Source organism: Dromiciops gliroides, chromosome 3 (genome assembly GCF_019393635.1).
Source record: "Dromiciops gliroides isolate mDroGli1 chromosome 3, mDroGli1.pri, whole genome shotgun sequence".
NCBI lineage: Eukaryota > Metazoa > Chordata > Mammalia > Microbiotheria > Microbiotheriidae > Dromiciops > Dromiciops gliroides.
In genome coordinates, this window is record NC_057863.1 from 506985346 (window position 1) to 506999445 (window position 14100).

Here is a 14100-nt window from a genome sequence, read left to right on the forward strand (position 1 = left end):
CCCTTTTGAAGAGTGATAGGATGAAAGAAGATGGATAATAGAATAAATATCATGGGGGAGGGAATAGGATAGAAGGGAAACAGTTAACATTAGTAATCATGAAAAAGAGAAAAGGGGAAAATTTTACAAAAAATATTTATAGCAACTCTTGGTGGAGGGTAAGAATTGAGAATCAAGGGAATGTCCATCAATTGAGGAATGATGGAAAAAGCTGTGCTATATGATTGTAGTGGAATGGTCTTGTGCTACAGGAAATGACAAACAGGATGATCCCAGAAAAACCTGGAAAGACTAATGAACATCGATGTATAGTGAAGTGAGCAGAGCTGGGAGGACATTGTTCATAGTGACAGCAGTATTGTTCAATGAGTAATTGTGAATGACTTAACTACTCTCAGCAATGCAATGATCCAAGACAGTCCCAAGGAACTAATGAGGAAGCTTACTAATCACCCCCATAGAAAGAACTGATAAAAAGAACACTTGTGGATTGTACATATATAACCTGGTTGTGATCTTGTGGAGGGGGGAGGAAAGGGAGGGATGGAGGGAGGGAGAAAAAATTGGAACTCTAAATCTTATGAAAATGAATGTTGAAAACTACCCTTACATGTAATTAGAAAAAATAAAATAAATGTTTGTTGCTAAAAAAAAATTATCAATGACCCAAAGGATAATAGAAAAATGCATAGGAAACTGAAGTAGATTACAGCATTTTACTAAGGATTATTTGAATTCAAGGAGTTGGATCATCAAAAATGAGAATGAAAACAAAGTGGCATGATTATGTAGGCAGTGAGTCAGGAAGGCAAATGTAGCCCTAGACAGTTACTAGCTATGTGACCTGAATTAAAATTTCTCCTCAGATATAATCTATGTTACCCTGGGCAAGTCACTTAGCTTCTGTTTGCCTCACTTTACTTAACTGTAAAATATGGGTTATGATGATACTTATCTTCTAGGATTATTGTGAGGATAAAATGAGATAAAATTTGGAAAGCACTTTGCAAACATTAAAGTTATATAAATGCTAGCTAATGTTACATAGTATAAATGAAGGATAACGGATGGAAGGTAATACTGGTACTTATATCCACAGGATGGCAAAGAACTACTGTATGATGCTTTAATAATTCCCCATTTTTAAGGTTAAACATGGACCAGACTTTTTTTTTGTTCTTGCACTGATAATATCTCCTTAATAAGGAGTGAACTCATATTTCAATGCATTGTTCCATTGACACTCATTAGGGATAATTGATTGAATCATGGTTAGTAATAAAATCTTGACATTTCACACAAAAGGGAGAGAAGACATATGAGAATTACAGAGAAAATTAGAGCTATGGTGGTCATAGAGAAGGTGGTCAGACATTGGACCACAGATCTCCTCCAAGGAGCCAAGGAGAGCATCATGTGGCTCTCAATACAAGAGCAGATGCAAAGGACAATAGATAGAAATTTCTGGTTCACTATAAGAGTTGTAGAAATGAGAGCTAGAAGTGGGAGAGCAATAGTGAAAAAGCAACAGAGAAAACATTTCCTTGAATTCCTGAAAGGATGGAAAAATTCCATAGCCAAGCCTCTTGGATAGTTTGTAGGAACTTCTTGACAATGCCCAGTTCTTGAGTCAAGTGGACTAGAGATCTAGGGGAGTTAGACCTCAGGAGCAGCAAAGAAGAATCCTATGATAAAGTAGCAGTCTTGGAATTATCCCTTCACTAACACTTTAGATCGTAGTAGACCTTGGAGGTCTGGAGAAAGGGCTGACTCTAGCAGTTCTCAAAACTTTTATGTATTTTGTAGTCTTAACCTATAGTCATACTGTGAGCCTAAAGAACTGACTGCATTTCCATGGGAATTATCATTGGGAAAGTTGCTTTGATGAGCTCAGATGAAAGTCCTTTATGATTTTTCTTTTCTTTTTTTTTGGTTGAAATAAAAAGCAACACCTAGCATATAGTAGGTGATTAATAGATGCATTTTGATTGATTATTCTATATTCTATGTAATGTTAGCCTGACTGTCTAAATGGGAGCTAACATCCTTTTTTAACCTTTTCTATGTAGGCTAAAATTTGATATGTCCAGAAGAAACCATGGAGGAGGCAAAATGGGTCATACTCTGATGTTCCCTAGACATCTTAGGTGGGGGCATGAGCCAAAGAGAATGATTTGTAAGAAGCCCCTAAAATTGAACCTGGTACATGTAAAACCAGAGTCTTTGGATTCTGGGCCATATGTCACATATGAAATCTTTTTTTTCACATATGAAATCTTAAAAATAACAACTATAAAATAAAACACAGAGCAAGAAGTAAAGGAAGGTCTATAGCATGTCCTCTTTGGAGTATTTATTGAAGAACACATATGAGAATCCTGTATCATGCAAAGGTGTGGATAGAGTCTGATTTGTATTGGTAAAGTTAATACCCTTACTCATGAGACCATGTATCCATTTCCTTGTAAACAACATTCCATCTTTTCTCTTGGATTTTTTTTTCACACAGTCTACCAGGGCTCCTTACCTGAAATTCTCTTCCTCACCTCAATATATTTGTTTCTTGGATTCATTAATAACTTTTAAGGCTCAACAAAGTTATTACTTCCAATTCCTGAGTTATTAGTATTCTTTTTAACAAAATTACTTCTATTTGTTTTGCATTGTGCACCTGTAGGATGTATACAGCTGGCTGGTCAAGTAGAATGTAAGTTCTTTGAGGATAAGTAATGTTTGCTTTTGTCTTTGTATTCTAAATGTTAAGGAGAATGTATTGCACCTTTTTTTTTCAACCAAACTCTGATTTGATTGACATAAGAACTTCCCAATGTGGAAATTCTCTCTTCTAGTGGAAACCATTATCAACTTTGAAACTTTTGGAAGCAGAGGTTAAATGACTATCCAGGGTCATATAGCTGATGAACACCAGAGTGGGGATTAGAAACAAGGTTTTTTTTTTTTCATTTCAAGGACAACTCTCTGTCCACCATGCTATGTCACCTCTCAGCAGGCATTTAATAAATGCTTGTTGAATAAAGATGAATTCAAAGATATTTTTCCTTAAAAAAATTAGACATTTTAGATGCTTTAGTCATTTCTCAGTTTATATTTGGACTAGAAAGTAAATCTGAAGAAAATAAATCTGAATACAATACTCACTGAGATCCAGAGCTAGAGGAAATGCTAAGAAATCATCTGATTTATCCCTTTCCCTTCCAGCAAATAAATAGCTGAACCATTCAAGGCAGATGATAGATTGCCCTTCTTCCTTGGAGATCTATGAAGATGGAAATTTTGTGGCCTCCCTGCATTGCTTGTTCCAATTCTTTGTTCTCACTGTCAGCTTCCATCTTATATTCCTTCTGTTCTATCCATTTCTTCTTTTTGAGTCTAGAGAACATCTTTTAACACCCATCTCATAATAAACAATCATACAAAGAATCTTCCTAAGCAGCTATGTAATGCAATGAATAAAGTTCTGGACTTTGTTATGAAAACCTGATTTCAAATTTTACCTTAGAGAATTACTAGAATAATAACCATAATATCTATATACCTTAGCTTCCTCACCTGTAAAATAGCTATAATAATGCTACCTCCTTCACAGTATTGTTGTGAGGATCACCTGAGATGATATCAGTAAGGTGCTTTGCAAACCACAAGGCACTTTGATTTTGCTGTTCAGTTGTTTTCAATTGTGTCTGACTCTTCATGACTCCTTTTGGGATTTTCTTGGCAAAGATAGTGGAGAGGTTTGCCATTTCCTTCTCCACTTTGTTTATAGATGAGGAAACTGAAGCAAACAAGGTTAAGTCACTTGCCCACATAGCTATTAACTATCTGAGGCTGGATTTGAACTCAGGAAGAGGAGTGTACTTGACTCCAGGATCAGAGCTCTATCTGCTGTGCCACTGCGCTGCCCAAAGGCACTATATACATATTAGCCATTATTAACAATGTCTGAAGAAGTGCACGATACACTTTTTGCACTACCACAATGATGCTTTCTCTAGTCACCAACAGTTTGCAAAACTATGTAGTGTAGTCAAAAGGATTTTATGACAGAATGAATTACTCCTCAGTCATTTGTTATAGTACCTACCAGAAAGTCAGTGTCACATTGTGAAAAGAACATTGAAATAAGAGTCAGGAGAGTGGTTTTGCAACTAACTAGTCTTGTGACCTTGAGTATATAACAACTACTTTGGCCTTCAGTTTCCTCATCTGTTAAGTGAGGGAATAGGACTAAATGATCCCTCATGTCCTTTCTAGTTCTTCAATTCTACTGTGCTGAGGGAGATGCAAAAAGAAAGATAAGATACAGCCCTTGCTCTAAAAGATTTTACAGTCCAGTTTGAGAGCCAATATTTATAAGTACAAAGCAATTAGGGAACTGTAGAAGACAATATTTCAGTGCTAAATGGTGTGGTGCAGATGATAAGTGCAATTAGAGTTCAATGAAAGGACAGGTCAAGTTGGCTAGAGTGGTAGAAGAAGATTTTATGGTGGTGGTGGTGTGTGTGTGGGGGCAGCATTCCAGAAAGTCCAGTGGATAATGTGTTTCTGTGGAAAAGACTGGACAAAAGTCTAGACTGTTGGCCCTAGAAAAATCTCTGAAGCTAGGCTATCATGCTGCTTGCTGAACACCGAGTAGCTGAAGTTTGTCAGGCAAACCATTGATCAGAACTCACTAGTAATCAGTTATCACTTCTGAAATCCAGCTACAACAATAACTAATATTTATAATGATGACTCCGAGGACCTGAGAGATTCTGATATTCCTCTTGAATCATTAAAACAAGATTAAATTATATTGTCTAGTCTTAGTTTCAAGTATATTTCAAAGTATTTCGATTCTTTGACATTTCTTGGTTTTTAGCCACAAATCATGCTAATTGTGACAAAAAATGTCTTAGACACCCATGAGTAATGATAAATATTCAATAGGAACTATTATTAGGGGTTTGCAATTTATATTGCTAATTGAATTTCTGTACTTCAGATGGAAGAATTTTTGACTCTTGGGCTGTCTATGATCTAACTAGAGTTATTGGTGAGTCACCTTACAACTTAAAAAGTGCAATGGAAGTCCAGTGCTAATACTCTAATCCCTAATCATAAATGTGACTGGAAAGATGCCATGTTGGGTTACAGAACTGCAGATATATGGTGAAGGAAGCAATCTTCTTTAGGTAAGAAATGTAAGTGGTTTCAAATGATTACTGTGTGTTTAGGAACAAAATTCTTAGCAGGCTTCAGATATTACTATTTTCTTACAACTATAAGCTATATCAAAAGATAATTAAATCTAGGAAGAAGTAGAAGAAATATGTTATGCATTTTAAAGCCTGTTTGCTCAGTAAATATTTTTAAGAAACTGATATATCCCTCAGAGTAGTTAAATAAAGTTTCTTTCCCTCCAGATTCCTATATTTATTTAAAAAAAACAAACATTTATCAAATCCCTTTTATGTATAACACATTATGCCAGGTTCTGAAGGCAAAAAGAAGATAAATAGTAGGATGCCCTTCTATTCAAGGTACTTACAATCTAGTAGATGTGATAAGACTTTAAACATTAGCTTGCATTTTGGAAGATGTGAATTCAAATCTAAGTTTTGATACTTATTCCTTTTGTGACATGGGCAATCCATTTGGGCTTCAGTTTCTTCACCTGTAAAATGTGTGTATTTGTGTGTGGGGGGGGGGCGGGGTTAGACTAGATTATTTCTAAGGTCTTGTTTACCTTTAAATTCTATGCTCCTTAGGAAATAAGACTGTAGGTGTCAATAACTATGGCTCCAGGGCAGCTAGGTGGCAGAGTGGATGAAGCACTGGCCTTGGAATCAGGAAGACCTGAGTTCAAATCCAGCCTCAGACACTTGACACTTACTAGCTGTGTGACCCTGGGCAAGTCACTTAACCCCAATTGCCCAGCAAAAAAACAAACAAACAAAAATAACTTTGGCTCCCCTTTTAGACAATGGGTATATTGGATAGCTAATGGAATTCTCTCTGATATTAGGCTAAATTGTTCAATAATGTAGCAGCATTTCTCCCCTCTATCCATTTGCATTGAAGATTACTCCATGGTCCCTTTAATGTTTAAAATTTGAGAGTTGGTTTTGACCATATTTTTATCTTAATAATATTTTCATTTTTTCCATTTACATGTAAAGATAGTTTTCAACATTCATTTTTATAATATTTTGAGTTCCAAATTCTTCTCCCTCCCTCCTTTCTCTCCCCCCTTCCCAAGACAGCAAGCAATCTGATATAGGTTATTCATGTACAATCACGTTAAACATATTTCCCCATTAATCATGTTGTGAAAGAAGAATCATAGCAAAAGGGAAAAACCTCAAAAAAGAAAAACAACAACAACAACAACACAACTGTGAGGAAATGGGCAATGTTCTCCTCTTTATAAGGATATAACAGTCACCATTTAAATTACACTCCTCCAGACCTATTTGAGGACAGAGGTTTCAGTCCCCCTTCCCTCCCCTCCAGCAAACTGATCACATGGTTCAAGTAGCCCTGAGCTGGTCTCAATGAGTTCCTCTTCTGGGCTATATCCATATAAGGGAAGATTGAAGAAGTGTTCCTGTGTCATCTCCCCCATTGGCTGAGAACCCAAAGAATAATTATTGAAATTGGGTTAATAATACTTCTTCTGGTTAGCTAGCTTTCCCTCATAAATTTTAACCCTTAAGTAATCCAGCCAGTGATGAACAAGAAGAGGATCCATTTTGAGTTAGGGACTTGAACTTGCTGACAGTAGCACTTATTTGCAAGTGTCCATTCTCGAGAGAATGAAAATAAACCTTTGACACATTACCACTGAGGTCCAGAGAATTATTGAGCAGGGGTCATTTTGCTCTCAACAACTTTGCTATCATCACTTCTGTTAAGGGTTAAAATTCTAGCTAAACTGTCTAAAATATCTAATGAGTGGTCGCCAATCAATTACAAGCTTTAGCAAGAGTTAGACTTTTAAGCATTTATTAAGGAGAATAAGAATTTGGTAAAGAGAGAGAAAAAGGCCTAGATTCCTATCTATTAAAAGGAGAGCACATTTCTAGCTCCGCTCTCCACCAGAGTCCCAAGGAAAGAGCGCGAGACTGAGCGCCAGTCTCTTCCTTCCTCCTCCCACTAGTCCGCATCACTTCCTCCCGCCAAAGAAAAGACTCCTGGTCTTGCCCTCAAAGACCTTCGCTTCATGGGCAGAACTCTTCCACAGTAAGTATCCAGCAGGTGGCGTCATTCCAATCGTTACACTACCAATAACATAACATTGAAATCAATTTGGTACATATTTGAAAACATCCCCACTCCCCAGTTCTCTTAAATATTAAAGAAGGCAGATCCTGGAGTCAGAAAGACCTGAATTCAAATCAGGCCTTAGACATTTATTAGCTGTGTGACCATGGGAAATTCATTTTTCCTATTCATGCCTCACTTTTCTCATCTGTAAAATGGGGATAATACTAGCATCTACCTTCCAGGATTTTTGTGAGGATAATATGAAATATACAGAAAGTGCTTTGTCAATATGAGTGCTATATGAATATTAGCTTTTATTTAATTAATTATTTTTTTGTGGGGCAATGAGGGTTAAGTGACTTGCCCAGGGTCACATGGCTAGTAGGTGTCAAGTGTGTGAGTCTGGATTTGAACTCAGGTCCTTCTAAATCCAGGACTGGTGCTTTACTTGCTGCACCACCTAGCTGCCACAGCTTTTATTTTTAATATAAAATGGCATTACTCTAACCACTGGTATGATTCAAACTGAACCTGTATTTCTGTGTTGAGCTATTGTTTTTGAACCTACAACATTTTTTGCTGTGCTTCTCAAGTACCTAGAATCAGTAACTGAAAAATTGTGTGATTAATGGAGCTGATTGGAATATGTGTCCCTGCATCATTTTTGTGGCAGGGATGGGGAGTGGTGGTGGTGGTGTTTATTAATTATCAGTTAATCAATATTTATCTGTTAATCACCTACTTTGTACTTATAATGAATGCATGTTGAACTGAAGTCATTTACTCAAATAATTGTGATGCAAAGGAGAATAAAAGGAGCATAAAATATTGAGATCAGAAGGAAAAGTCATTTCAAGTGCAGAGACCAGGTAAGGCTTCATGGTAGATGTAGCATTTGACCAGAACCTTGAATTATGAGTACCGTAGGGATTAACAGGCAATCTTTCTTTGTTTTTTTGTTTGTTTGTTTGTTTTGTTTCCCACCAGTTATACTGTTTGGATTTGACCACACCATAATCAGCCCCCACCTCCCCCTCATTTAAAAAGAAAATTCATCATCAGAATACTCATCATCTCAGACATTGCATCAACTTTGGTACTCATGTCTCAACAGTACTTTTCCCAATTGAAAAGTTGGAGGGCAAAGCAAAAGCTCCCCAAATCCCTATTTAATGAGAACTCAGAAGTCTACCTGACTTTTCATTTTTACTCCCTGCCATCTGCCTTGCTTAGATTCAACCCCACCACCATTATGCTCCCAGACTGGGCACATTCTCCCCTTTCACAATCTGCTTTTCTACTTCCTTTTGTGTGTTACCTTCTCTAATTAGATTATTAGATTATTGAGGACCAGGGCTATTTTTTTTCCTATTTGTAACCTCAGTGCTTAACAAAATGCCTGGCACATAGTAAGAGCTTAATAATTATTTATTGTATTGTATTGTAAACATAAGGGGAGACCACTCCAGATGTAAGGAATAGTGTGGTTAAAGTTAGAAATCAGAAAGAGTGTAGCTTGTGATCAGGAGTTGAAAGATTTGACTGGAGAATAGAATATGTGATAAATAATAATATTAATAATAACTAACATTTGCATAGCACTTTAAAGTTTACATATATTATTTCATTTGATGTGACAGTATATTAAAGCTTGAAAGGAGGGTAGATGTCAAATTATGGGGGGGGGGCTTTCAAATCCAGGCTAAGGTTTTACTTTAAATGTAACAATTACAGGTTTTGTTTTTTACTTTTGGAGTAATGTCATCAGAACCAGATTTTAGGAACCTTAACTTGTCAGTGTATAGGATGAATTGGAAGATAGAAAGAATAGACGTGAGGAAACTGGCTAAGTGGTTATTGTAAGGTTGAAGTGAGGGGAAATGAAGGCCCGAACTCAAAAGCTGGCACTGGGAAGGGTAAGGAGCAGAAAAGATGTGAATGCTATTGTGACGAGAGAATGAACAAATTTCAGGACTGATTGGATGTGGAGGACAAGTAACACAAGTCAGAGATTCATCTTAGCATGCTTTGCTAACATCCCAATTCAAATGGCTCAGCGTTTATATGTGTTTTCTCTTGATATGCAAAGGGCTGACCCTAATTTAGACCAGCTGGCAGCACCAATAACATACCTGGATGTTTTAAGGAGCTCTTGAGGATATTCCATTGTGTACAAAGCACAATCTTTACTTGCTTCTCATTCTGCAAAGGTGCTGCTAATATTTACTTTCTTTTCCACATTATTCATTTTCTTCTTATGTTCCCCTCCCAGGCATTTTATGCTTTCAAGTAAAGAATTGCTTTCCTTCTTTAAATCTAAAATTGCCTAAATACATACATGGTAGTTTCTCTTCTAGCAACCTTGACCTCTCATAATCAAAACTTGACTCTTCATTTAGATGATAAACATTTTTTTCAGGTTTTCCTTGGGGCTCTGAGACACCAGAGAAACTACAGCTATATTCAGTCAATGCATTTTTATGGATAAGTGTACTAAACTGCTTCTTCAGAATGCTGGAGAAAGCACTCCAATCTGATTTGCTGATCTCAGAGCACAAGGGGGAAGGAAGAACATTGGACTGAAGCTGTCAGCCCTAGTTTCTAGTCACCTCTTCAGCAATATCATATAATTTCAGCAAGTTATTAAGTCTCCTTAGGACTCAGTTTCCCCACATGAAAATTCAGGATAACATCACATACTTTGCAAAGGGGACACAATAATTACACAAAGCATTATATATACAAGTATGTCAAAAAGGCTTAGAAGTAAAACCAAAGAGAAACCTACATAATCTTGTCCCAACCATTTGAGAAAAATTCTAGTGCAGATCATTAAAGAAATGACTGTCAGGTATCCAGAAAGGGAATTTCAATTATTCATTAAACATTTCTTAATTACATTTTAATCTGAGTCCCAAGGGACAAAAAAGTGTTCCATTGTACTCCTCTGGGTAGAGTATTGGCCTAAATCTAAGAAGATGAAGTTGAATAGAACTAAATGTAAAGACATACTTAGGTAAAATCTCCTCACCCCTACTAATCAGTTTCAGAAATACAATATGGGATATGCATATATATGACAATTATATGTAATAAATGTGAGAACTGGAATACTGTCTCTGCTAGAGAAATACTGTAGGGAAGCTCCGCCATGATGAGAAGCCTAGTGAGCACAGGTCAGGTGGTCTTTGGCGTCTGGAACTTGTCTCTGTAGAGCCACTTGTTAGTTCTGTCAATCAGGGCTGCCACCCAATTAGCTTGGGCCTATGTGTGTGGATGGCCCAGGTTTCTGTGGGAGAGGGGGCTTCTGTTTGTTTATGAATTGGATTATATGTCCATTGGCTACCTTTCCTACTCTCAAGTTCTTTGAATCTATGTACATGTTTTCTTAAAAATGTTATCAGTACTTTTGTCAAAAATTTAATATGTTTCAATTGCCTGTCTCCTACAAAAAATAATAAACAGATCAGAGAAATTAATTTTATAATATCTACTACAAAAAATAAAAAACAGATCAGAGAACATATCTCCTTCAGGACAAAACCAGATCAGATCAATTATTTTCATAATTTCTCCTATACTTTGCAATTAAACCCAAGCCAGATGGTATGAAACTACTGTAAAAATGCTTGGGCAGTAGCCAAAGGTGTAAAGAAATGTCTATTAATGCAATGAACTTCTCCCTATTAGAAATTTCAGAGAGATAAACTTTGGCTCTGTATAAAGAAAGCTTTTAAATAATTACAGTACTCTAAAAGTATAACTGGATGGCTAAAAAGGTAATGAGTTTTTTTAATTAATGAAAAAATATCACATAGATATGCCTGCATTATCATTATTGTTACTTCTTAAAGGATTCTATTTTTCCTCCACAGAGAACAAGGGAGGGGCCTGTGAAATGGTAGAAAAGATTAACTTTGACTGATCTGATCAGTTCAGGAGTACAGACTTCCAAGAATCACTTCCCTCAGTGAAAACTGCACCCTGGTCAATTCACTTAAACTCTCATCCTCAGTTTCATATATATGTATATCCATAGGAAAATGCATACATATGTGTATGTTTGTGTGTATATAGATATGCAAACATATGCCTGTTTATTTATATATGTAAAAGCAAATTGGTAGAATCTGAAGTCAATTGCTGCCCTATTTTCTGTAATTTTGGAGACATGATATAATAGAAATATGGCATAGAACTGAAGGTAGCCAAACATTCCTATTTAAAAAAGTAAATAATAGTAGAAACTTTAGACAAAGGCTGATGATCTTCATGTCAATTCCTAACAAAAATTCTATAATGTCCAGAATGAATTTTAATTTTAGGGGTTTAGAACAGTTAGAAAGGAATAGGTGATGCTTATAAATCAGCATAAGTTCATGGGGAATAAATCATACCAGCCTAACTCTGTTTCCTTTCTTTTGAATGGGTAATTAGATTAAACTAATGCTGTGATAAAAAAATTCATGCCTTGTGGCTCTAAATTTCATGCTTCATTAGCAATCTGAAGCTTATCAGAACCTTGAAATAAATCCATAATCACATGGTCTATATCTGTTGCCTTTCTAGTTTGGTAGGAACTGTTCGAACTTTTTATTGCCAGCATAACTTTTGACAGAACATAGGATCCATAGGATTACCTCCATACTGATGAAGAACCAAAGTAGGACTTCTGTGGTGTATTGTCATGTTGGCTAAATCAATAGAATTTTAGCTCTTTGAATAAGGGAAATGATGGTTGTAGAAATATTTTGGCTAAGTAGCCTAATTTGGGGGACTAAACTGACAGGGGTACTTAATCTAGGACTGTTGACTGACTGGCTATCTGACTGCTATTAATTTAATGTGGGCCATTTATAAAGTTCCACCACACTGCTCCACTCCCAAAATTGATAAGCAAAAGATTAAGAAGCCTCTTAACTAAATAATCAAAGCAGAGTTTATTTATGAGATGCTATCTAAAATTAAGAATACAAGGAAATAAAATGTACTGTTGAGTCTCTTTCCACCTGCCCCGCCTGGAACTATTTTAATACAATAAGGGCCATTGCTGCCTCTTGCCTTAGGGTATGTTCCACTTTTACTGCTCAGCTACTTTCTAACATTCCTCTTAATCTTCTGCCCTCCTTCAGGCATCTCTAGTCTCTGTTCCCTCCTTGTAGCCCCTTTTGGTCCATTCCTCTCCAATCTTGTCAGTTCTTCTTTAATCTTGTCTGCCAGCTTCACTGTCTAACTCCCAGGTCTCTCTCTCTATATATATTATTTCTCTCCACTCAAATCTTGGGGCTTTTTTCGCCCCCACACCCACCAAGTTAATCCGCCAGCCAGGGCTGCGGCTGGGGCTGGGGGGACGCAATCGAGCCTCCTGTGTATACCACACCAAGGGCTCCAGGGGCCCATGCCCCTGCTGCATGCCTAGGACCTTGGCATGGGCTATGCCAGAGCCCGGCCTGGACAAGCTCGGGATCTCTCAGATAGATCCTCTCAGGTTGAAGGGAGCTGGGGCTCACTCTCCCAGCTGTCTGACCTGGCATCTTATACAGCCCATGGGGCTTTTTGGCTTAGCTGAAGCAGAGTGGGAGGGGCACCAGCACCTCCCACACAGAAGAGACCCTGAGGGCCTAAGGCTTTCTAATCTCAGCCCAAAGATAGGGTCCCCAAATCAAAATAAATTTCCACATGGTCTTATTACACTCTGACCTGGCCAGACTACACATGCAATATTGTTTCCAGATCTGTAATCACATTTAAAAAATGATATTGACAAATAGGGAAGTATGGTCAGCAGATTTGAAATCACACCATATGCATCTTGGCTGAAGGAAATGTGGATATGAATCTGAGGAAATAAAAGACTTATTGGAGATGTGGAATATTGTAATTGTTTTTAAGTATTAGAAGGGCATTTAGAAGGCTTGAATGCCTCCTTTTATTTCTTTTTTCTCCTCTGAGGCAATGCAGGTTAAGTGACTTGTCCAGGGTCACACAGCTAGTGTGCATCAAGTGTCTGAGGCCACATTTGAACTCAAGTCCTCCTGAATCCAGGGTCAGTGCTTTATCCACTGCACCACCTAACTCTCACCACCTCCCACCTTTTATTTCTAATACCTAACACATAGTTGGCTCATTAACTAATATTTATTGAATTGAATTGAATCATTCTGGATTTTTTCTAGAAGGTAATACTAGGTGAAAATGGCAGAAGTTAAAGGAAACAGACCAACCCAGCATAAGTAAGAAATTACTAGCAATTTGAGCTCTTCATAATAAAATACTCATACAGAGCTAGTGGGTTTTTTATACCTGAAAGTCTTTAAGTGAAGACTAGATGATCATTTGTTGGGAATGATGTAAAGGAGATTCCTATTCAGATGGAGGTTGAAGATGACGGTTTCTTGGTTACCTCCAATGCTCAGAGTCCAAATTGAACCATCTAAAATAGAATGGCCTGCCTGGAGAGTTAAAGAGTATTGAGCCATTGGAGGTATTCAAGCAGAATCTTCACAACTATTTGATGACTTTGTTGTAGATGGGATTCATGCTTTAGGTAGGAGTTGGATGAGAAGGTCACTTTGTTCCCCATTTAAGTCCACAAGAAAGTATTTCAATTGGAGTATAGTGAAAGTAACATGAAATTAAATTTTAAAACCTTCCATTATCCAGGCTACTAGAATCATGCAATTGTGTCTAAGATTTAAGTACTTCATTAGGTCCAGAAAACTTGGGCTAACAATTATGGGCAATAAAATATCTGTATATAAATAGCCTAAATCCAATTCTTCTTCTGAACATGAGATTCTGTTTATTCAATTCCATTCCTTATCTCTGGTAAAG